The sequence below is a fragment of the Saccopteryx leptura genome, chromosome 2, assembly GCF_036850995.1.
Source record: "Saccopteryx leptura isolate mSacLep1 chromosome 2, mSacLep1_pri_phased_curated, whole genome shotgun sequence".
Taxonomy (NCBI): domain Eukaryota; kingdom Metazoa; phylum Chordata; class Mammalia; order Chiroptera; family Emballonuridae; genus Saccopteryx; species Saccopteryx leptura.
The window spans coordinates 130,233,888-130,260,467 of record NC_089504.1 but is presented as its reverse complement, the minus strand read 5'-3'; the positions used below and the strand labels follow the sequence as shown (position 1 = coordinate 130,260,467).

Here is a 26,580-nt window from a genome sequence, read left to right as displayed (position 1 = left end):
CTAATAACATACTACTAAAAACCTAGGATAAAGGGTATTTTATCAACATTAAAAATATTTATTCAAAACAAGCAATTAACATTATAGAATGCTAAGGTTATTCCTAATATAATAAGAAATAGATGTGTTCTCAGACTCTTGCCAGTTAGCTGAGTCAGTGAGAGCATGTCCTGAAACACCAATGTTATCTGTTCGATCCCCAGTGAGGGAACATATAGGAAGGGACCAATAAATGCACAACTAAGTGGAATGACAAGTGATTGCTTTCACCCTCCCTTTTTCTCTGTGTCTCTCTTTTCCTCTCTCAGTTTCTCTAAAATCAGTCAATAAAAAAAGAAAAAAAAATAGATGTGTTCTTTATATATAATTTAGATAATATTGCTTTCATGATCTTATTAATAAGGCAAAAGGCAAAATTAAAATGCATAAATTATTGAAAGAAATAAAAATGATATGTAAACATGATTCATTATATCTCTATAAAATTTAAAGGAATTAACTACAATCTATTAAAATTCAGTCAGAAATTCAGCAAGTTACAGACAAAGCAAGTCTTCCTATATTTTAAGAAACTTCAATGTACAGGGTGTGATGAAAGTACAATTATAGATGTTTGTATTTAAAATAATACAGTAATTAAAAAATAATATTACAAGAATAAGCTCTGTTTCACATACAACTGTAAGCATAGTTTTGCCCCACCTTGTTTGGTTAGGCGTTCATTTAACAAATATTTAGTGAGTGCCTGTCATCTGCCAAGCACTGCTCTAAGAAACTGAGAATAAACAGTAAATAAGCCAGACTCCCTTCCCTTCTAGAAACTGTAATCCAGTGGAACAGTCAGACTAAATACAGTATAATTTCAGGTAGCAAATTGCTCTAAAGAAAAATAATACATGAAAGAGGAATAAAGAATGTTAGTAGAGGCCCTGGCCGGTTGGCTCAGCGGTGGAGCGTCGGCCTGGCGTGTGGGGGACCTGGGTTTGTTTCCCGGCCAGGGCACATGGGAGAAGCGCCCATTTGCTTCTCCCCCCCCCCCCTTCCTCTCTGTCTCTCTCTTCCCCTCCCGCAGCCGAGGCTCCATTGGAGGGGAGATGGCCCGGGTTCTGGGGGTGGCTCCTTGGCCTCTGCCCCAGGCGCTGGAGTGGCTCTGGTCGCAGAAGAGTGACGCCCCAGAAGGGCAGAGCATCGCCCCCTGGTGGGCGTGCCGGGTGGGTCCCAGTCAGGCGCATGCGGGAGTCTGTCTGACTGTCTCTCCCCGTTTCCAGCTTCAGAAAGATACAAAAAAAAAAAAAAAAAAGAATGTTGGTAGAGAGGGTACTATTTTAGACACACTAGTTTTCTACTGCTGCATAACAAATCACTACAAATTAGTGGCTTAAGGCAACACAAATGTATTATCTCACATTATCCATGGGCAGGAATCAAGGCTGACAGTTCACTGGGTTCTCTGCTTAAGTCTCACAAGGTTGTAGTCAAAAAGTCAGCCAGGGTTGGGTTGAATCTGAGGTTAGGGGTCCTCTTCCAAACTCACATGTTTGTTGGCGGAGTTCAGTACCTGCAGCTGTAGAAACCGTGGAGGCAGAAGAACAATGTCTATAACTTCTTCTTCCTCTTCTAAGAGCTACTCTGATGAGGTCAGGCCCACCCAGGGTAACCTCCACTCAGATTCAGAGATTAGTAATCCAGTCATGGGACTTAGGTCCCATTGAATCACAGGGTCCACCTGCACAAGGACAGTACACCAGGGGGTGGAGATCATGGGGCCACCTTAGAATTTTACCTACTACAGAGAGAATGGCCAGGGGAGGACTTTCCATGTCGAATACTTTTGAGCAAATACTGGAAAATAATGAGAGACTGAACTCTATAAAGGTGATTTACATATGGGATTGGCTTTTTTGACACTACATTTCTAGTGGCCCATACTATGACAGATACTGAACAAATGCTTTATAACTATGCTGAAAATAAGCACTTTGAGCATTCGTATTTTACCAATGAGAAAACTGAGATTCCAAGAGGTTAACGAACACCCTCCAGTTCACACAGTCTAGATATGGTAAGCCAAAGTGAAGAACGGAGCCACAGAGCAGATTCACAGGAATACAACCTGTGCTGTCACACTTAGGAGCACTCAATGTTGGATTTAAAGCTTCATTGTCACCATTCTGAGATTCTTAATAATTTTATCTTAGAACTCAGGTTTGTAAGAGAAATCAAGAAGACAACGGTGCATGAGCAGAGGTGAGGAGCACCTTCTGAGTACCTGCCGTTCCTTAGCAAGCCCTGCACATACAGCATTTGGGAATCCCATGACACAGAATTTCAGCAAACCAATGATGGAGAGAGTGCAGTATGAGTACAAGGTGAGCAGGCTATATCTACGACTAAGTAAACAGGGGTACTGACACTCTTTCCATTTCAGCCAGATGCCTTTTGAGGATCCCGAAAACAGCTGTGCCCATGTGCTCATCCCAGAGATAGTGATCAGGAGGGGAGTGAGAGCCCTGAGGACTGTTCCTAGGAAACTGAAAATGTATGGGACTCCTAAACTAATGACTTACCTCTGATGAGCCTCCTCAAGTAGCAGCACATTATTCTAGTGGAGGTTTTGAAAACGCCCCCTTTTGAAAACAATATAACCACATGCAGCTGGAAATTTGGGACCAGACTTCTGTGTGGTGATGTACCTCAGCTGGGAAGATGACATGGGGTTCTATGGGGATCTCACTGTAGCAAACATATGGCCTCTATGGCCGCCTGCAATGTCCCTGGGAGTGCTTTATTATGAACTAGGGGTTAGATATGTAAAATATGTGAGATGTATTCTTGGGAGGAGTGATACTTTACACTTTTTTTAAAAAGTTTTTTTGACCAATCCCACAATCCCCCTCTCTCCTCCCTGACTCCTTCCATGTTTTTGTGGCCCCACAATCCTCCTCTACCCCCCTACTACACCTTTGGTGTTTTCCCAATCCAAAAATGCCCCTCTCTCCTCCACAACTGCTCTCATTTCTCTCATCTCCCACTATGCTCCTCTCTGCTCCTCCCTGCCCCCTCCCACCACAGCTTGGTGACTCTCCACTGCTTTCCCCCCAAAATACCCCTCTGGCCTTAGAGCTTTCCTTTCGCTCCCCGACTTAAAAAAAAGGTTTTTCTAAGACTATTTATTTATTTTAGGAGGTGGAGGAGGAGCAGGAAGCATTAACTCCCATATGTGCCTTGACCAGGGAAGCCCAGGGTTTCTAACCAGCGACCTCAATGTTCCAGTTCGATGCTTTATCCATTATGTCATCACAGGTCAGGCTATTTTAAACTTTTATTGTTCATTTATAACTTACTGAGAAAATTAAAATTTGATATTTAACATTCACAAATACTATAGATCTTAAAGAATATTAAGTTCTATAAGCAGTTTCTGTTACTTGAATTTGAGGACATGAATGGTCCTAAGTTAAATGTTTGGGTACAAACAAAATTTCTAGGCAGGATTTCAGACTTGCAAGGTAGTGGATGTGGTGAGACAGACATTAAGGTCTTCAAACACTAATGGGGAACCCAGGTAGTATCTGGATTACAGATGAAACAAGCAAAGAAGCCCTGGCTGGTTGACTCAGTGATAGAGCATCAGTCAGGTGTGTAGATGTACCTGGTTTGATTCCCAGTCAGGGCACACAGGAGAGGTGAGCATCTATGTTCCCACCCCTCCTCCTTCTTCTACTCTCTCTCTCTTCCGCTTCCACAGCCTCTCTCCCTAGAAAACTCATTTATTATCCAAGAATAATTTAGTCTCTCTGAGCCAATCAAACCCATTTTAATTAATAGAACTTTCTGTTCCTTTCTTACAACAATTTTCAAAGGTATAAAACGTGTTTGATTTTTTTTCTTGTTAAAAAAAACAAAGATTTTGACTATGAGGCCCACACTTGATATTCCCAGAGGTTCTCTGCTCAATGAGGGCATATAATGTGAGGCCAAGGTCACACCTATCTTCCCCCAGAGAGGACCCTGTAACCTGGGTTGGATCTCAGGCTGTGTCCTCTGCTCTGTGGCTCTCTGAAGCTCAGCACTGCTCTCCTGATCAGCCCCAAACAAAGCCTCGGTCTAGCGATGCCTGACAGGGGACCATGACTCATGACAAAGTGCTCCTTAATTCTGAGGTCCTGCCGAGATTCCAAAGTCTCTAAATAACTCGATCCAGACCTAGGGAATCACTATGTTCGGAATTTTAGTCAGAAACCTGCCACCACACCAAGATGGTCTGAGAACTTCATATAGTAACCTGAATCCTCCTTGAACTCCTTAAGAGAATGAGTGTCCACTTCTCAGTCTTTTCTTTTTGTTCTCAGCATCGGAGCAGAGCCAAGCGGAGAAGAAAAGGTGGGACCCGGGAAGGTAAGGTTCTGCCTATTCCCCACACGCTCCCCAAGGGTGACCCTTTTTCTCTCCTCTCCATAAGGTACCTGGTCCATGGTTTCTATGATGTCAGTTGCTAGACACAGTCCTCAGAACACAGAGCCCTCAGAGGGGAGAACCATGGAAAGACAGTCAGACTCTGAGACGCTTCTCAGACTCTGCTCTGCTGGCCCTGGAGATGCAGCAGTGAGGGGCCTGAGCATGGCTGTTGCCCAAGAGATACCAAGAGTCAGCACTTCTGTTTTCTAACTTTGTCAAAGTACTTTAGTTTCAGGATGATCAAATCCCTCTTTGTTGTAACCATGGTCCTCTCTGCTTCACAGAGTGGTTTTGAGCATCAAATGAGATAATGTATATAAAAGTACTTTATAAAACAACATACACGGGGACCTCATAATGTCATCACTAACCATTTGACCTCATCTACGAATCCTTGGGGCTTACATATTATCCTAATGGTCCCCTACAAAGGGTCTCCTGTCTAATCCCTATGCATCTACTTTCATTGAATATAGCCCATTCTCCTGGTTTCTCAAATTAGAGTAATTACAGGAAGAAGAGGAGAAAAGGGATCTGATTTCAATCATAAAAAGGTGACTAGTCTTTCCCCCTTTTTCCTGACCTGCTTTAGCATGTTCTATGAAATTCCAGGCCTTCATGCAGGCAACCCCCTCCATAGGCATGGGAGGGGGTTGCCACAGAAACAAGAATAGGAGTCAATGCCTTGGGGTGAGTGCTCCTGATGCATTGTGATGTCATGGATGTGTAGCGATGTGAAGGGGCAGCAGGCTTCAGGTGGTCCCACTCCCACCAGGCCAGTAGGTCCTCCTTTTCTTGTTCTGGTCCTGGCTGGAGCTCTGTACCTCCTGTCTCCTCAGCCCCCTGGGTCAGCACCATGATATCATCCGCCTCCGTCAGCTTCTATGCCCAGGCCCCTCCTGTGAGGTGTGCAAAACACAACTGCTTATGTCAACCAGCTATTATCCTCAGAGGCCCTGGAAGATTCTACTCCCTCAGTGTCCCCTTTGGCTTCCACAGCTCCCATACCTGAGCCATCATCTACTCAGTCCTCTGCGTTCTCAGCAGATATAACAGCACCTCCTCTGCCCAAGCCTTTCCCATCACCTCCCTCCAATCCTGCCCCTAACCCAATGGCCACCTTGGGTAATTTTCAGTCACCCTCACCACTGGGTCACACTCTGCCTCCAGAGCCTTTTCCTCCCTCAGAGTGCAAACTCCCCGTGCACCATTCCCTACCCCAAACCAAAGACCCATTCTCTTCGAACCTGGATCAATACAATTTTCATCAAGAGTCTCCTGCCCAACATTCTACACAGACCTCTTTTGGTGGAGACCCAGAAGACAAAACTCATAGATGATTCTGGACATCTTTTCTTTCTAAGCCCTGATGAGCAGGACTCGGAACAGCACTGCACGTACCCGAGGACTGGGGAAGACGATATAGAACAAGAATCCGTTCAGTTATTCTGGGGTCTTCCATCACCACACAGCGAGTCTTTAACATCACCTGTACAGTCCTCAGATGACTACTCCTCAGTCTTTGCTTTCAGTAGCCCTGCCAATGCCTCCACAGGCCCAGAATCCCCAATATTTCCTTATGTCTTACCTCCATTCTTGCCTGAGGCCCAACCTCAACCTTTGCCTCAAACCATGCCCCAATCTCGGTCCCTACCTCTCACTCAGATCCAACCCCAGGCCCCCCTTCAATCCCCACTCCCAGTCCTACCATCTGGTCCCATACCTCAGATTAGGGCCTGTGGAGTAGGCTTCAGTGCCCTCCAGAATAAATCAGAACTCCTCACCTCATCTAAAATGCATCACCTAGAACAGAATATACTGAAGAAACAACGGGAATCTGTGTGGGGTCTACCCTCTGTGGTTCAGAATTCTCAGAAGGACTTCTGTCCTTCAGCTCCCACCGTTCCTTACTGCCGGCCCTCTAAGGCCGATGTTTCAATTTCCATTAATCCTATACAATTTTATCTCAGCAGTCAAATTCAAAAGACACTTGAGCATCACATTAGAAAGAGGCTCATCCAACACCGGTGGGGCCTGCCCCTCAGGATCCTCGAGATTCTGTCCCTGATGAGGCCTCTGAGGAATTCCTTGGCCGTATCTGAGTCAAAGAGCTGTTATGGCCACTCACAGATCTCCATGTATAAAAGCCCAAGTAGAAACAATCTAAATGTTAGATTGAGCCAACCAGGAAGCTTCTAGAAAAGGGCTCAGAAATGTTTCACCTAGAAGAGAACAAGGGGACAGATGAGAGAGACAGCCAAGAGAATGATGCAAAAGATCATCTGTCCAGTCACTCACACAGCTCATCACATAAGGATGTGGGGTATGACTCCCACACAAACCTAGACATTAGCAGAGAACTAGCAAGGCCGACAGCAAGTCAGAGAAAACAGGCAAATGGCATGAAAGTACTCCTGACAAGAAGCTTGAGCAATTAGTAAGGGTCAGACCCCTGTGACTGAGCATAGTTCAATGCATACTGTGAAGCAAACACCTTATGTAAAATCCCAGAACGGAATAGAACAAGTTTGCCACCATCTATGGACCTGAACTGCTGCCTAAATGTGTCCCAAGAGCTTTTTTTCCTTGAGTCCACTACTGAGCAGATATTGGAGTTCTATATTAACAGGTTTCATACAAGGATGTTGTGGGGACACCCAGCCAAAATCCTGGAATCAGTAAAGCTCTTCATAAATAACACTTCATCCCATTCCTTGAACAATTCTAACTCTTCCTCCTCAACCAGCCTGATTTCTAAGATAAAGTCCCAACCTGGGGGCTTATACCCCTTAGAGGAGGCTCTAAAAGCCTTCGTGAAGAGAAAGAATATTCAGCCACCATCTTGAATCTTCCTGTCTCTGCCGCCACCTCATTTGTGGGCAAGGAAGAACAGGGGACCCTGACACAGTCACCCTCTGACATCACTCACAGGCCTGCAGAGGAGGGTCAGACAATACCGGATGCCACACAAACTGTCACAAACAACATCACTGGCAAAGCCAGTCAGAGACATTCCACAATAGACAGCATTCACCCCCCACTGCTGCCTGCAAGGCAAGTCAGGGCCAGAACTGTGAACACCAGCGCTGGAGCAGAACTGCAACAACAGGAGAAGAGATCAGAACCTGGCTCCGTACCCAGTGTGTCCAGGGCTGCGGAGCTCGGTGCCCCTCTATCCAAACTTGATGTCTTGAAAACCACAGAGTCGGGAATCTCTCAGATAACTATTAATGAAAGTAAAGGAGGAACTGCAAAGACCGCTAAAAAGGCCCCAGCAAGAGCACCAGCTATCCAGAATCCTGTAACATCAGACAGCATGGAGCAACTGATGGCTGAGTTACAGTCTAAACAGGAGAAGAGAAGCCATAGACAGGCCCAAGGGCAGCCCACTGACATGTCCCATAACCCAGAGAGCTCGACTGACAACGCCTCCCTGACTCACGCTCAAGGTGTGTCTAGTGCAGACACAAGAGTGTCCCAGATGCTGCATGTCCACTTGGAGGAGAGAAGAATTACAATGGAGCAGCAGCTGCAGCCTCAGATTCATAAAGAATAATCTAATTTGTATCAGGATAAGAATTTACAAGCTACAAAGGAAGTGAGCCCCACAGACTCCCAGTCAGAGAAGTTCAGTGGGGGAGACACAGGGTTCAAAGCATCTGATCTCAAAAGGAAGACATTTCTTACCCAGGACGCTGCGTTAGAGGAGATGCAGGGGGGCAAGTTCCCCCAGACCCTGTCACAGAAGGACCAGTCTTCGACAGCCTTTTCACAAAGAGAATGAAGAGATTTTTTAAAAAAATTTATTCCTCTGTTACCCCAGGGAATTTCCCAGGGAAATGGCAGCCCCGTACCAGCGCAGAGCAGGGACCAGTTAAAAGGAGAGCTGCCTTTACTGGGGTATCAGACATTGGAAAGTCACTGGAGGAGAAAGCGGGGCGTCAGGATGCACTGGGCTCCAGCGACCCTCGCAAGCCACCTCCCTCCACAGCGAAGTTTGGGAAAGCAGAACAGAAGGCTGCAGTGCGGGCCTGCCCACAGCCTGTCCAGGGGCTTCCTCCCAACTCCAGAGCCGCCTCCTCTAAAGCAACAATTACCAAGTCCTGCAGCCAAGCAGCCCTCTTTGCTGGCCAGAGCTCTACAACTAGTAGACATACCAGAAATGAGGACAGACACGCCCAGATAGTTGTGGCATTAAAGGACCAGCCACCCCAATCTGTGCCCTACAGAGGAACTGTGCCCCATCCCAGCCCCACCTGCAGGCCTCTAGGGGCCCAGGGGCCTCCTGCTTTTCTCAGAGCTGCTAAAGGGTCTGTCCAGGGAAAAAATATTCCCACCCCAAAGTAATCCAAGTAAAGTTTACTTGTGGAAAACATTGACTTTCTTACTAACTATTTCACCCATTATAGCGATGTCTTTCTGTGTACCGTGAAGGGGGCATGGGTTTGGGGTATCTTGGGGCTTGTGCTTAGGGAAAGCAAGGCATTAGTTCAGCTCCTACTGATTGCTTCCTTTGGTTTCCAAAAGTGACCAAGATGACTGGTGCCTGGGAGCTCTTGGTTTGAAATAGACGTCATGTGCCCCCCCCCCCCCCCAAACCCACTGCCTCCCAGATGGAGTGAGGAGATGGGCTCTGTCTCTCATCTCCAGCTTAGCCTTAATGAACAGGTAAAGCTGCCCACACCTCCCTCAGGGAAAGCTTCCTATCCCTTAGGTAGGGGTCCCCAAACTACGGCCATTTATCCGGCCCCCCGCGCACTTCTGGAAGGGACATCTCTTTCATTGGTGGTCAGCAAAGCACAGCATCGCTCACATATAGTACTACTTCCAGTGATCCGGGACCTACGTGTCACGGCTCCGGAAGTGCGTCATATCACTTGTTACGGCTAGCAGTGACAAATATGGAACCGGACATTGAGCATCTCATTAGCCAAAAGCAGGCCCATAGTTCCCATTGAAATACTGGTCAGTTTGTTGATTTAAATTTACTTGTTCTTTATTTTAAATATTGTATTTGTTCCTGTTTTGTTTTTTTACTTTAAAATAAGGTATGTGCAGTGTGCATAGGGATTTGTTCATAGTTTTTTTTTTTTCATTTTTCTGAAGCTAGAAACAGGGAGAGACAGTCAGACAGACTCCCGCATGCGCCCGACCGGGATCCACCCGGCATGCCCACCAGGGGCAACGCTCTGCCCACCAGGGGGCGATGCTCTGCCCATCCTGGGCGTCGCCATGTTGCGACCAGAGCCACTCTAGCGCCTGAGGCAGAGGCCACAGAGCCATCCCCAGCGCCCGGGCCATCTTTGCTCCAATGGAGCCTTGGCTGCGGGAGGGGAAGAGAGAGACAGAGAGGAAAGTGCGGCGGAGGGGTGGAGAAGCAAATGGGCGCTTCTCCCATGTGCCCTGGCCGGGAATCGAACCCGGGTCCTCCGCACGCTAGGCCGACGCATAGTTTTTTTTATACTCCGCCCTCCAACAGTCTGAGGGACAGTGAACTGGCCCCCTGTGTAAAAAGTTTGGGGACCCCTGCCTTAGGGCAATAGGGCAGACAGCCGTCTGTGACTGAAGAAGTTACCGAATGGGCATATTTTTCAGTGAGTATCAGTGAAGACAAGAGAACGGCTTACTCATTATTTAGCGGTCAGTAATCAGAGGAGCCCACAGGTGGGTGAACCCCAAATAAGAGTGTTTGGGGGTATCTGTGCAGTGGATTGTGGGCTGCATGGGATAGGGTCTAGGAACAGCATGGATGCTGCTTTAAACTCTTTCTTGTGGGCCATGTTAATATGTTGGGAAAGCATAACTTAACCTTGACTCTGAGGTATGTCTACTGGGAAGTAACATTGGGGAAGTGGTTTCTTGACTGTGGGTATTTCTTCAGGCTGCGAGATTGATGACATTTATTCTTTTCTGAGTGAAAGCATCACTCAACTATCAGTGTGAAAAATGTTAACCAGAAAGCCACTTACCTCCCTGGGTAAAAATACAGATGAAAGTGAGGAAAAGATCTTTAGTGTGAGTGAGGAAGTAAGAATAAGTTAAACAAGGAGAAGAGTGACCTGGCTGGTGGAACAAAGGTTTATGTCTCATCACGCCCTCACTGTGACCCTGTCCTGCTCCCAGCGTTCTCAATCTGACCCAACCTCCACCTGCCAAGGCTGATCAGAGCACTGCTGCATGAGGCCTCACACCAAAAAGGCACGGGCCCCTGCTCAAGGACTAAAGCGGTATTTGCACATGTCATCAGGTAGGGCAGCCTGTTGGGGGGAAGGGGATCTCGGTACCTCCTTCCATCCATGCTTGATGGAAATATATAGGATAGGATCTTGCTCTTAGTGTGTACAGTTCACCATTCAGGATGGAGATGACACCTTTGATATCCATGGCTTTGGTGGAGCTACAGTAGATCTCCCAGAATACCTGCAGCTCATGAGTGACCGGTGAGTTCTAGACTATGCACCAGGGCTGCAGATATTTGAGAGTTCACTATGGATGTCTACGGAATGCTTGTGTGTGTGTGTGTGTGTGTGTGTGTGTGTGTGTGTGCGTGTGTGTGTGTATGCCAAACCTGCCCACACACCCACCCTTACTCTAGTGGTCTGGAGGGAAGGCAACTCCACTTGCACAGACAGAAACACAAAAATATGTATAATGAGTGTCCTTGTAGCACTTCAAGTAGCTTTTTCAGTAAGCCTTATGGATCCTGGGTGTACAGAGAGAAAAAAGAAAAAAAGGGTCGAGCACAGCCCTCTCTCTTGCAGCAATTGCGTCTTCTTGTCCAGGGTTATGCCATTGACCCTACAATGTTGGAAGCTTGGAGTCACAGAAAAAATACAGACTTTGTGAAAGTCCTACTAGGGACAGAAAGGTGGAATGGGGCCTCAGGCAGGGAACCTGAAGAGGTGAGCAGCCAGAGGACGGCTCTAATAACATGTGGACCAAGCAACCAATATCCAGCCTCCCAGTTCCTACATCATCTCATCGCAGGTCCTTTATTTCCACTGCTGTGCAGTTACTGCCACACTGCAGAGCTTCTTACCAGGAACACCTCTGCCATCTGGAATAATACAGTCTGACCTTCCACCCTTCAGCCTCATCTGTCCTTCCAGCATAGATGCCCTGTGTTAACTTTTCAACTCCAACTCATTCATTTTTCCACTAAGTATGTCTTCCTCCCGTACCAAGGTAGACTCAATGGTCTATCAGGTAACTAACATTTAAAGAGCTTCACTATGAATGGCCCTTACCAGTCCCCTTTAATTCTTTCCATCTATCAAAATTCCAACTATGGTTTTTTCCCCAGAAATGTCTTCCTGTAAGTAATTGATCACCACTGGATTAAATCTCACAATGAATTCTATTGGTTCCCTGGAACTACCTGGAAATCATTCATTCAACAAATAATTATCCCATGCTTCTTAACATGTGAACAAATCAAATGGAGCTTGGGTACCTGTTTCCTTAGTTTGTTCTCTCTCCAAAGGTCCTCAAATCTATGTCCTACCTCACTTTCCTCTCACTGAGGCCATCTCCGCTTGCTCAACAGATGTGCTGGACCACTGTTCACAGAAGAGCTAGAAGCCATGACATGGGAACTTCTCAAAAAAATACTTTCAAAAACTACAACATTTATCCTTTCCCTTTCCCTGCCTGTTATACCGAAAGAGGTTTCGTTCCCAACCTCAAAGTAATGACACTTCCTGAATCACCCTATTGACAGATAGCTAAATTCCCTTCTTTTTTTTTTTTATTTGTATTTTCTGAAGCTGGAAATGGGGAGAGACAGTCAGACAGACTACCGCATGCGCCCGACTAAGATCCACCCAGCACGCCCACCAGGGGTGACGCTCTGCCCACCAGGGGGCGATACTCTGCCCCTCCTGGGCTTTGCTCTGCCACGACCAGAGCCACTCTAGCGCCTGGGGCAGAGGCCAAGGAACCGTCCCCAGCTCCCAGGCCATCTTTGCTCCAATGTAGCCTTGGCTGCAGGAGGGGAAGAGAGAGACAGTGAGGAAGGAAGGGGGTGGAGAAGCAAATGGGCGCTTCTCCTATGTGCCCTGGCCGGGAATCGAACCCGGGTCCCCCGCACGCCAGGCCGACGCTCTACCGCTGAGACAATCGGCCAGGGCTAAATTCCCTTCTTGATGGACAGATGCACACTTGCAGGGTGCCCCCTCCTCTCCTTATCAGGTATCCAACATCTTTTACTTTTTAAAAACTTGTGCAACACAAATATTTAAACATGCGTAGGAGCAGATAGAACACTTGATCTTTTCATGTACTCTCACCCAACTTTCACAGTTGTTTTTTGGCATATGTAATACGTGCCATTTTACAATAAAGTGAAAAAGTCCATCCAAACACCTTGCCATCCATCTCTTAGTCTTATACTACGTGCCCATTTTTCTTTGATTTTCATCACTAATGCACCACAGATGTAAACATTATTGAAAGGCATTGGGAATCAGTTCTGCTCTGCCTTTTAGTTAACCCTGAGGAGTCATTTCAGCGAATTCTTCTCTCAAATCCATACAAAAAGTACTTGCTGGGTGCTCCCTCCACTCCTTATCAGGTATCCAACATCTTTTACTTTTTAAAAACTTGTGCGCCTGACCTGTGGTGGCGCAGTGGATAAAGCGTCGACCTGGAAATGCCGAGGTCGTTGGTTCAAAACCCTGAGCTTGTCCGGTCAAGGCACATATGGGAGTTGATGCTTCCAGCTCCTCCCCACCTTCTCTCTCTGTCTCTCTCTCCTCTTGCTTTCTCTCTCCTCTCTAAAATGAATAAAATAAAATAAAAAAATATTTTAAAAAATGAAGTGAAAAATTAAAAAAAAACTTGTGCAACACAGAAATATTTAAACATGCACAGCAGCAGATAGAACCCTTGATCTTCCCATGTACTCTCACCCAACTTTCACAGTTGTCATTTGGCATATGTAATACATCCCATTTTACAATAAAGTGAAAAAGCCCATCCAAACACCTTGCCATCCATCTCTCAGTCTTATACTATGTGCCCATGTCCCAGCCCTCATTTTTCTTTGATTTTCATCACTAATGCATCACAGATGTAAACATTATTGAAAGCCTTTGGGAATCCGTTCTGCTCTGCCTTTTAGTTAACCCTGAAGAGTCAAGTCAGTGAATTCTTCTCTCAAATCCATACAAGAAGTAATCTTACAGAGTAAGCCCAGTGCACAGTATTGCTGCTCCTTAATCCCACGGTAACTACACTAACATGATAAATGTATAGAAGTACAGAGCTACAGAGTTGGCATTGCTATATGTGTATTCAAGTATTTAGAAGAAACTTTTTTCCTTTTACATGCTAAAATGACTTAAATGCACTTGCTTCTCTTTTCTTTTCCAAAATGCCATTAAGAGTAAAAGATTATATGAAAAGATAATGTTCATCATTAGCATCAGAAAATATGCAAATTAAAAACACTGTGAGACAGACACACAAAAACATGGTTAGAATAAAAACAGGTAATTGTCACTGAGAATATTAAGAAAAGATTCTATAAGACTTTTTATCATTAGAAGTGGTGGGTTGAATTTGCTTAGAATGCATGTAACATTCTCATCATGAGTATATATCTAGACTTTAAAGATCTAGATATATACTCATGATGTATTGCAAAGTGACATACTATGTTTATAAAATAATATGTTCACTAAAATGCATTGTCTGCACTACAATTTTAACCGAGGTATCATTCTAATCGGTTATTGACTGGCAAAACCCAGAAAAACCAGTACTGTCATTAAGGCTTGATAACTATAATTTTTCCAAGAAGCAACATACCAAGTGATATTTATTCATGGAACACTATGAATAAAAAAAGAGGAAAAATTGATTAACTGAAATAAAATTATCACAAGAGGATGTACCAATGATTCCTGCTAAGGTAAAATAGGCCAGAGAAACACAGTTTGGTTCTTTGTTACAAGAAGTAAAATTTGGGGATAAAAATCTTCTGGTGATTTTCCTTTTATGGAAGAAAAGGGAAATGAGTCTTTGTTTCAGGTTTTACAATACATTTTTGAGAACAAAATATCAATTATGTATATTCACTACAAGAAGTTTATACTTACACTAAATAAACAAAACCATATTTTCAAAGTTGTTCCCACATGATTACAAATGAAAACTCATCAGCCCTGATTTTCAACTCACCTGCAATGGACTGAAATAGGTCCGTCTTGGCCAAACTGCTCTTTTTGTTTTATGGACTTGGCCAATGAAGTCAATAAATCCTTCTCCAGACTTTGGCACTCCTTGCTCTGGCCAGTCAGTGAACTGGAACTGTCTCACTGTTAGGACTGACCGTCCTGCCGGGAGAAAGCCAAGGACACCAGGAGTATTCCACCGGGGCACAGACCACACCAGCAAACATGATGATATTCCCAAAAAGAAGAAAAAGGGATAAAAAGTTAGCAGCATATTATACTTATTTACATGCATGTTTTATCTGCTGTGAACACTGTCTCCATTCATACATTCTGACACTGCGAATTAGTTTGCTATTGTAGGGCCCAGTCACAAACCTCATAAAGTAAAGAGCAGTGCAGTTCCTATATGAGTGCATGTTTTAGAGACCCAAAGTTTGCCTTCAAAACCAAGGTGGAACCTATATACTATATTTCAAAAATTGCAGAATCCAGTGACTTCTTATTGAAAGGAGCATTCAGGCGTGTCATCTAGAACAGAGGGTTTGCTATTGATACAACTTTACATCTGCCGTGCTTGCTTATTTATAGCATTGTCAAATGACAGATATTGAAAATATCTGACACAAATTAGGTAGCTGCTGTTAACTTGGAGGCATACAATCTCTAGACTTTGGCAGAACATACAACATACATCATGTGACTGACTATGCTGCTCAGTAGGCAGTGAGGCATCCCTCAAGTAGACCAAAGAGATTATGAGCAAATAAATGCTCTTATTCTTGAAAAGGACTCTTCCTGGCTGACCACAGGAATTAAGGCGTCAATGGGGGTGTTGACTCAGACAAATCAAAACACAGAAAGAAAATAAGATGCAAAAGGAGACTCTTTCCTATAGTGATTAGGCAACACTGCTTTGCCTCATGAAGTATAAATTGTGTTAAAAGAAAATACTAAGGCCCTTCTGCTTCCTTCTGGAATCCTGCAAAATAAAAAAATTTTAAAAAGCAGAAGGGCCTTCTGTTTACAGAAGCAGGAATAACAATTATGAGCATCACCTTTCTCCCCAGAATAAATAGAGATAATCCAAATTATAAACTTAGAGGGACAGGGCCCAATTGAAGAGGCCCTGCTCCCAACCTTGTATTTTGTTTCACCTCTTTTTCCATTTAAATGATTTTCGGATACAGGTGAGCATGTACCCAAGATTCTGGGTGAGTCTACAGAGCGAGACTCAGTCTTCCTCGTTCAGTCATACTGAGGAGAGGGGCTGACTCACGATGAGACGGGCCGGCATCAGCCAGCCTGGCGGTGTCCACTAGAACAGGGCTATTTCTGACTGGCACCATTTGGGGAGGGTTATAAAATAGGAAGATCACATCAACTTTGTGAGAACTTTGTGTGCTTTGCCCCATAACTAACTGGGTTACCATGGAAGCATGATTTACTCCCCTGTTTGTGGAAAAGGTTTGAAAAGCACAGGAAGGAAGCCAGAGGCCAGGCAATGCAGACTTGTACTCTTCCGGACATTTAGAGGATTTCATTTCTGACCACAGTTGCCGGAGAGAAGAGGCCAACAACCTGTGACTCCATTTAGAGGTCACCTACTTAACAATACAGTATTCTCAACTGCCAACTGGTTTTCTAAATTGGGAAGTTGAGATTAGAAACACACAAGGAGCACAAATGGCAAATGTTATGGCAGCCAGGATAATTATTCAATCATAAAAAGCCTTTAAAATGAAAATAAACACATGAACAAGTCTCTGCTTCGCTGTTCCTTTTGCATATTATGATCAGATGAAATCTGGGCACATGAGGAGTAGTAAAGAAGGTATCTCCTGCATTTACAGAGCCTGGCTTCAACTCTTTATCATTAGAAGTGGTGGGTTGAATTTGCTTAGAATGCAAGTAACATTCTCATTCACTTGTCTTGCTTCAAATTCTGAAAGGGAATTATTATTATTATTATTATTATTATTATTATTATTTAACAAGGCATGCTTAGTTGAGCAGCTCAAAAAAGAGACCTAGGAACTTAACTGTTGCCTTGTGTACAGTCACTTTCAGAGCAGTTAAGACTTCAGATTTTCTGGCATTAACAGGTCTGTCACCTCGGCCTACCAGCTTGCTAACCAATTTCTGGTCCACTTTAGGTCAACAGCCAGGGCTCCGGCTTTAGAGATTAGCAGACAGTTTCTAAACATGAGTATTGGTTAAGAAAGCAGCTTTCCAGAAAAAACAATGGATCAAGTAAATAGCTTTACACTGGAGTTGCACTTGACCCACCCACTGTGACAGCTCCAAAAACAAAGCAGAGCTTTGGACTGACCCCTCTATCCTAAGATATATTTATAGTCACGGTTTGAGAATGGCTAAAGGCAAGGATATTAAAGTTTACACACAGAACATCTTACATCAGAGCTGAACCTTGGACTCAGTGATCAAATAAGAAATGTAAAATGAAAATTAGCCACCCAGGGTCGTGGGTGCACAGCTCTGGTGCACAGACACATTAGCACACCAAGGAATAAACCATACCAGCAATCAAATTAAAATGTGCAAAGCTTGTTCGATTCTTCTAAAAAATGCCATTTGCTCTGCAGTTTTAAAATCATACCAAATTAAATCCAAGCCCACATGACCTAAAGGGTTTTGCAAAACAACATTTTTACAGCCACAAGTAATGAAGAAGTCAAGAAAGTTCCAAAGAGAATGAGTTGAGAAGGTGATTGTAAGAACAGTCAGCCAATCAGTAAATGCTTCCTAGCACACATACTCACCAAATGCAGTTCTAAAGTTGAGCTGCCAGATGTTATATTTGAAAGGAAGCCAACCTGGGTTTGTGAGAACACTTGCCAGACAGAAGAAAAGTTACTTTTATATTTAAAAAAAAAATTCCTCCCAGCTGGGTGGGTTCTTTTTGTTTTGGGAATAAAGTCACTCGCAAATGTTTCTCCCAGAAGTGCATTTTAGACTACTTGTCAGCTAATAGTTAAGAGCGTAAGACTGTGCCAACTTACCCTGGCATCTGTGACCTTGAATTCTCTAAGGATATACTGTGGCATGTTGTACTCAGCCATGGGATCTACAACAAAGTACTGGAATCTTGCAGATCGTTCTGCTGGCCAGTATTGATGACATTTCTCCTGAAAGGAGAGAAGGTTTATGTAAACCATACAAACGGGAAATAAAGTTTTGTCTGTCTTCTAGTTATCTCTCTCTCTATATTTTTCATTAGTAAAATTTCAAAATGAAAGCCCATTCCAACTGCATGCAAGTTATTTTTTTCTTTGAATCTGCAAGTTTCCTGAGAATAGCAAAATCCTGTGGTTCAATGTTTGCCCATAGTATCAAGGACAGGACATGGAATATATTAGGTGCCAATACACAATCATTGGATTGAATACTTTGATAGGGTAACATCTTTATATCTATATGTTAACTAAATAATTCCATCTGTCCTTGGACGTAATACTGGCCATGTTAATTGTGCATTGCAGCACCTCAGTAGACTTGCACCATGGTGGACTGGAATGAAGAGAACCATCAAGTGTGAATGTGGAAAGAAACCTCCGAATTGATCTGGTCCAATCTCCCTTCTCAGCTGAGGGAACTGAAGCCCAGGCAGTTTTAATGACTTGGCTCAGTCTCACAGTGTCAATGACCAAATCAGAATAGTCAACTCAGTTTCCTAGTTCTTTCCCCTCCACCCCCGTGGGCCCTAAAAGCTGGGTTTTACATAAATCTCTATCATTTGATTTATACTAAAAGAGATAATATCTCAAGCAAATATGGCACAATGCTTGCTTGCATATATTAAATTTAAGTGGGAAGTCCTTCTGTGTCTCTAATACTATTTTATGTATATTTTCTGAATAATCATTTTTTTTCCCCCTACAGAGACAGAGAGTCAGAGAGAGGGATAGACAGGGACAGATAGACAGGAATGGAGAGATGAGAAGCTTCCATCATTAGTTTTTCGTTGAGCATTGCAACACCTTAATTGTTCATTGATTGCCTTCTCATACGTGCCTTGATTGCGGGCCTTCAGCAGACCGAGTAACCCCTTGCTCAAGCCAGTGACCTTGGTCTTAAGCTGGTGAGCTTTTGCTCAAACCAGATGAGCCCTTGCTCAAGCTTGCAACCTTGGGGTCTTGAACCTGCGTCTTCAGCATCCCAGTCCGATGCTCTATCCACTGCATCACTGCCTGGTCAGGGCATAATAATTTTTTAAAAGTAGATTTGAGATTACCTTTGAGTTACCTATGTAACTTTACAATACTTTATGCAATGGGAGTGGATGGTGAGCAAGTAAGAATTGGCCTCAGATATGAAAGAACGTCAAGTTCCCTCCTATAGAGAAATAATGGCACGTTAGTTCATAAACTTCAGCTTGTCCAGAATGAAAGGAAACAAAAATATGTTGAGAGACAGGACATAAGTCAAACAGGGTCATTTGCTTACTTATTTGTCTCTATAATTGTGTTTCCCTGAAAACAAAATACTAGATCTTTCTTCAAAGCACACAAATGAAAGAACTCGATGTGGCTTTGTGAGTTAAAACCCACCCAGAGTAATGAATGGCCCCAATGTTTCTGGAGTACTCTGACTTCCCAATGGCACTGGCTCTTGAGTTATTAAAATTGAATCCTCATGTCTACATGAATTAATGTCTTAGGAGGAGACACTCACTCTGCCCATTTCATGCAGCTTGGTGAGCATAACAACGATGGTGGAATTGTGTTTCCACAGCATCCGCCAGAAGTCCTCGGTGGTCTCTGCCAACGACCCCTGGGTAGCAATGTAGGCTTTCTGTTGTCTGAATTACAGAGAATGGAAATAGCATGTTAAAAAAATCAGAGAACATGCAAAAGTTTGCATTTGCTATGTAAACATCAAACTTGGTAATAAAAACTAAAAATATATCATTAATACAATGGCAGTACATTTCTGTTAATATTCTTTAATCAAATAAGGAGATTTAATACATTTTGGGGACTCTGCAAAAGAAATTGCTTTGTTAATATTATGATGTATGTCTATCATTTTTTAAATTTTAGTGCAATACTAATTAGCTCAATTTCATTTGTCACACAAATCGTTTAAGCTATAGTTGTACGGTGTCATTTTAAAGAAATGACTCTTACACAATCTATTAAATTTATGAAATATGGTGCAAAACAGCTTTTTCATTAACTCCTTCCATGTACAAATGGCTTCTGAAAGAGTGCAGAAAGCCAGATTAAAAACTCCATGACTGCTTCTTCTATTCAGAATTATAAAAAACAAATGCTGATCTGTGCAGAAAGAAAATGCTTTGAATTGAGATAAAATTTATTCCTGCTAAGAAAGTAGGACACATGTAAATATCAAGGCTTTGGATTGTCAGGGGAACAAGAGTGTATACCTGTATCCATCAGTAAAACTGGCATTGATGTATCAGATCCCTCTACCTCTCGGATAGGCTGCAGGCATACCCTTGTGGATTCATATGGCATAATATTAACAAGGCGATTTTTGAATTTATTACATGGAAGATGGGCACTGATGAATCTTGAGGTGTGAGCTTTAGAGCTGGCTGGACGCTGTCGAATAGAAAAAAGGAAAAATCCAAACAAGATAAGTTAGCCTTTTGTTTGAATGCAAGGTACCCAAGATTTCCTCCTTAGATACAAAGCTTTTGTTTACTTTGAAGCAAATGACTCTTCAAACTGTATACTGCTTTTCACTTCTACCTAATGGACTCCTTTTGGCCTATTAAGTTTTTAAATATTATGTTCTGAGAGTATGATCTCACAGTTTAAATTTGGGTACAAAGAGCTCAAGGTATTGTTGGGAAACACAGAATAGAAAAGAAATAGAGGAAGCAAGTGTTTATAGTCATATGCCTGAGGACAAGGTCAAATGAATCTTGTAACTTAGCAAACTTGAAAGGTTAAGAAAGTGAAGCCACTACTCAAAGATGACCCCAGAGTGACCTGCTCCTAAATGACCAGATCATGTCCAATATCATACCTTAAATTCTGAGGAGCCACTGAGCCATTTCACCCACAGGTGTTGTAAAGTACCAAAGGCTACAGAATTAATATTAATATTTTAGGAGGCTTGGAGAACATTTTATTAATTTGGGTTAAGAGAAATTGTGAGAATAGTCTCTGTGCTGTGTGATTAGCATAACTAGGATGGCTCTTGCCATTGTATTGTAAATGAAAAGGGAAGGAAGCATAGATTCCCTGACATTCCACCACACCTGTGGGGAAAGGAGTGAATGGCTAGCCAGGTGCAGGAAGGGAAAAGCCAAAATAAACCTTTTCTTATAGCAATGAGCCATTTGCGGGCATTTGTCCCCACTGAAACTACCTCTCTTATGTAAATGCATGTGGTTAATACCTCTGACTCTGGACAGAGAGATGGCTGATGAACACTAGAAAATATAGGAAGGCCTTTTAATATGTAAAGAGATATCTTTCTACCATTGTGTTGACTTGTAAATTTTGTTTTCTCCAAAATGATGTATGGTTTGCAAATTGAACGTGGTCCTATCATGTTAAAGGACATATGACTATAACCAAAAGCAGTAAGGGGCTCCTAATTGCAATTTTTGCTTCTGTACTTCCCACTTACAAAACTATAAAAACTAAGTAGAACAAAGGGCCAGCGCGCTCTCAGTCAGATTTCTGTCCGAGTTCCCGCCGCTTGGCCAAGCTAGACAATAAAACTTTTATGTGTAAACGACGGACATTGTTCCTGTCCTTCATGCTTTGGGTTCCTCCGAATTTGGATTAACAAATTCTAGCTCCATTCCTGTGACATTCTCTCCTGTCTCCATTTGTGTCAGCTTCTGAATGTAGGCATACAAGTTTCTCGCGGACACTCCGGTATTTCCACAAGTCACTGCTTCCAGCAGTGCATCGTGGATAAAGATGTACTGGTCTTCTGTTTGAACCATGTAATTCCTCTGGGCTCTCATTAAAGTTACATAGCCATAAATATCTAGAGTTTTTTCATGCTTTATTCTCTCTAACATGCATCTATTACAATGAAACAGCCAGTCCGGCCAACTCCCGCACTACAAGAAAAACAAAGAGAAAAGTCTACATAAATACATCAGGAAACTAACATATATAATAATAACATTATTTTCTTTATTATTAACTGGGTTTTAAAACTCATTAATTCTACTCCAATGGCTATTGTGATAATTTTGGAGCACTCTAAAGTCAAAAGTATTATCAAGTCACCATAACCAATGAGCAGGGAACAATATACCAAGTCAAACTAGACTGGTTTCAGTGTGTAAAATATCAAATCCATAATTACTATGCTTCTTACTCACATAATACAAAGTAGACATTATTTTGAAACCATTATGAAAAACCATACATTCAGGCTGTTTATATCAGTAAATATTTTTTAAATAGTAAAGATCTAACTAGGCTATTATATATTGTTGTAAACCATTCTCAGTCTATTTTAGTTCAATTTATCAAAAAAACTAGTAAATCACTGGACTTGAAATATTTCATATTTTAAGTCAGCAAGGAATTTCTAAAACCAACCAAATGGGAAGTACATAATTAAGATAGTAAAGTGTTGCACGCTAAAAATAGTGCAAGGTATTCTCAGTGGGAAAAAATTCTTAATAAAAAGCTATCACTATAGAGTGTGGGTGTGTTCTAGTTTTTACTCCCTTTATTTTCAGAGTTTAATATATTTTGAAATTCCTGGTGAAATTCAAGTATTCCCGATGGGGAAATAAAAACCTCACTCCATTGGAAGAAGCTCCGAGGCATTTTTTAAACTTCATCACTTGTGGACTTATGGGTCATTTTCCAATTGGTGGAATCTGGCTCAAAGAGGAGGAGGTAGAGAGTCCGCAAAGCGAGAAGACAAGATGTGCCATTCCAAAAAGACAGTCTAACTTACTGAACGGATCACAGGGTCAGGCTGTTGAAACACTGGAATTTACTTCAGTGTTGGAAGAAAAGATATTAACAAAATAACACATTTGTGTTCTTAAATCTCAAGGTAAGCCTTGTTCGTCTCTTATTTTATCAACTCTTTTAGGCTATTTTGTGTCAAGTATGTTGGAATTCAAAATTCTTGGTCATGGATATGTACCTGGCTGGGAAACATGCAATCAGCAGGTATAGGTAATATATCACCACCTTATATACCAAGCAACAGGCAGCCTCCTTCGTTTGCTACATGCCACTGTCTCCTGTCATTTGTATTTCTGTGTGTTCATTCATTTGTCCACCTGTCCATCTCTTCATTCAATGAATAATGAAGTACTTTGCTAAGTAACATACAGTAACTTTGCTACAGACGACTTAGATTCCACCTTAAATATCTCAGAGTCTATCATGAAGATACTTTACAGAACTATTTATAATACAAGAAAGAAAGGTTATATTAATTTTTTTTTTTGGTGATGTGACATTTGCACCAAGACTTGAAGAAAAGAAAGGATGATGAATTTGGGGATTTTAAATGATAGAGGGGTTTCTTAGCTTGAAGCGAGACCTAAGGTTCAAGATAGTTTTTCCAGATACCAACGGCTGGGTGTCCTTGAGAAAGTTATTTAACATTTTTCCCATTTTCCTGCATTTCTTAAAACATGGTTATAATAATTAACCTAAAGAAAGAGGCAGTTGCTTGGTAGGTATAGACTTCAACCTCTGATGATGACAACAAGGAACAGGCAATGTTAACTCTGGGGAATTATGACAATCTCTGCTGGATAATTTAAGATTAGGCTTTCAAAATTTTGCTTTAATCTATCCCCTAAAGCTGTGTTCTCTTTTCTCTCGTTATTTCCAATAAAAAATATCTAATGTTGGGGGGAACTTAGTGCTTTCCCATATACTGGTACGGTGAATAAAATGGTAGTAATGTGCTTTCCCACAACAGGATTTGGTGCCTGGGAGGCATTCTGCAAAATGGCAGCTTCTTTTTCCCTTCCATAACTCATAACATTTGGGAACTGCCCTGAACTTAGTGCTAATGGCAAATGGCCAAACAGGGACTCAGATGCAGGCTCTCTGAGATGCTGAACTTGAGCACATTTCACAATACCATCACCGCTTCACATGGCTTTCTGTCATTTGGGTTAGCAGCAACTGCCACAATAGTGACTTTCTTATGGCTCACCCCAGTACCATTCCTTTAGTAGTGTCTATTCCTAATGCAGTTTCCTTGAGAAGTCTTTTTTTCTTGGTTCCTATGACACTTATTGAGGGAGTATGGGAAATATCAGAGGTTATCCCTTGGGGGTTGATGGTAGGAAGGGAGAAAATTTTATAATGATCTCAAACACAAAATAACCTGAAATATGTAGCACTAAACATTAGCCAAAAAAGAAATGTGAGTCATGTAATGGTTCCTTGGATGTCATGACAGGATAAAAGTTCTATGAAGTTGCAATCCGAAATGAAAGATGAACCCTAACTCTCATCTTCAGAAATCTACCAACATCCCTTTAAACTGTCCATCAGAAAAAATATTTTCCCCTTTGATCCTTGTACTGATTGTTCTCTTGTCTCTCTGGATTTTTCCATCTGTATCTCTTTTCCTAATTTACAGACCTTTTCCAGTCCTCCAAATGAAGATGATATCCCCAAAGTACTATCTTTTCTCTCATTCCTCTTCATGGTTCAGCAAAACAACAGATTCCTAAAGAGATAGGCCCTTCTCTGAACATAGGGAAGATCTCTATTTCAAACTGCCCTTGAATTTCTCTAGAAATAAAAAGATTCCAAGATTAAGCAGTATTTTCTCTGCTCAAATGTGCTCTTCTCTCATTTTTTCAGTGACATTCAGGTCTAAAATTTAAGGATCAGCTAAGCTTGCTTTTGCCTTGTGCCCTGCACAGTAATAAATTATGAATTTCTATGCATTCAACCTCAACCATTTTATTCTACTATTCATCAGTGGTGTGTTGGAGCTGGCAAAAGTCAATTCTCAGAAATTCTGCTTAAGTAAATGTATTAAAAGTTAGGGTAATTCTCAAAACCTATTGCTGCTTAAATATTTTACATTTATGCTCTTCAGGTGGAAAGATATTATATAACAGGGTGCTACTGAGTAGCATTCAGTGCTGTCACATTTGAGGTTGAAATCAGCCCTGGCAGGAGTACTTACACCAAGTTAATTGGCTAATACTACTCCTCTAGGGGGCAGTTCATCATTATGCTTTATCAGCACACGCTGACTGTCCCAATTCATCCATTCCCACCATCAGGGACACACAGGAAGGTGCCCGTTATTTTGTTCCTCCAGCCACATTTGTGATAGGCTCTTTCATAAGACTCTGCAGACTATCACCCCACAAATACTTACTGAGTGCCGTGATGTGCTAAGACTTAGGGAAGTGGTAAGCAAAACAGTCAGGACCTTTCCTCAGGAATGTTACTGTTTAGTGGGGAGATTAGATACTAAATAATCATGTAAACAAAGATATAATTGTAAAGCTCAACAACTTCTGCTGTGAGTAGGTAAATGTGCAGGGTGTTGGTACAGCACCTTTGAAGAAATGTCATTTAAATTGATACCTGTTATGGACTGAGTTGTGCACTCTAAAAATTCACATTGAAGCCCTAACCACCAATGTGACTGTATTTAGAGGTAGGGCCTTTGGGCAGGTAATTAAGGATAAATGAAGTCATAATGGTGGGGCCCTAAGCCAGTAAGACCTTTCACAAATAGGAGGATGCACCGGAGATCTGTCTCTGTGTACATGTGCAGAGGGAAGCCCATGTGAGGACATGGCTAACAGGTGGCCATCTTCAGCCAAGAGTGGTCTCCCCAGAAACCAACCCTGATGGCACCTTCAGCCTGGACGTATAGCCCCCTGAACTGTGAGAAAATACATCTTCATTGCCCAAGGCCCCTAGTGGGTGATGTTTCATTATGGTAGCCCTAGCAGACTACTACGATAAGGCAAGGATCACTGTGCTGAGTGAAAAGGGTCAGAAAGGAAGAGAGAATATCCCGCAGAAAGGTCCCGGAATGAAAACAGCTTAGCATATTTGAATAACTAAAAGAAAGCCAGGGTGGTTGAAAGATAGTGAGGGAAAAGGGCATGTTCCATGTATTTATTTTTCATTTTAAGTACCGTTTATAACATTAAACAAATAACCGAATAACTATACTGAGAACAGCTATTAACGTAACTGCATGTTTATAAATAGGCAATAAGTTTACTATAAGAATCAAGACTTTCCCTCAGCTCCAGGCAAATTAAACGTATTTTAAGCTTTCCCACTTCTGGGCTTTGTGGACACAGGTCCCGCCTCCTCCTCCTCATGTCTACCTGTTGGTGTCTCCCTTTCTTCCGGACTTGTCTTGTCTGCCACATCGAAGGAGCAGGACTCTCCCCTCGGTGTATTTCTCCTTGGATCCACAGGACAATTTATACCCCTTTATTAGCAACTGCCTCACCTTTTTTTCCCCCTAGTTATCATGTTTATACCAGTTAATATTCTCCTTGAGGGGAATCACAAGAGCTTTCTTGTCGCTATTGTGTTAGATAATTTCTTAGGGTGATTGCCATGCCAGGAAAATCGAAGGTGCTCAACCTGAGTTGCAAAATTTAAAAAATGTAAGTTTATATATTTCTTAACATATGAATGAACTCTGAAGCTCTCTCTGGAATCAATGATTTATACAGAAACATTCCCCAAAGCCCCCAGCAGGGGAGTATTTTTTGACACCTGTTTAAAAGATAAAGGGAGATCTTATAATTTTATGAGATGAAAACAAGCCATGCTTATGCTTTACTCCAGTTGCTCAGAAATAAACCCCAGGCATTACTCTTTTTTTCTTAAGAAACTGAACAATGCAAATTCAGAGCTTTGAGAAGAATGCCAGCCTCCTTTCCTTTGAATTTCCAAGTTCCCATAGCAGCACATATTTTACTTCCTTCTCCAGTTTACTCTCTTTT

At 42.4% G+C, this 26,580-nt stretch overlaps 1 protein-coding gene and 1 pseudogene across 1 annotated transcript in view; one reads left to right on the top strand and one right to left on the bottom strand.

Annotated features, from left to right (window-relative positions):
• LOC136393880 (spermatogenesis-associated protein 31D1-like) overlaps positions 1 to 26,580 on the top strand; it is a 371,407-nt gene that overhangs the window by 78,919 nt on the left and 265,908 nt on the right. The gene's annotated exons all lie outside the window — the stretch shown is intronic.
• LOC136393884 (receptor-type tyrosine-protein phosphatase S-like) lies at positions 14,437 to 25,546 on the bottom strand (annotated as a pseudogene).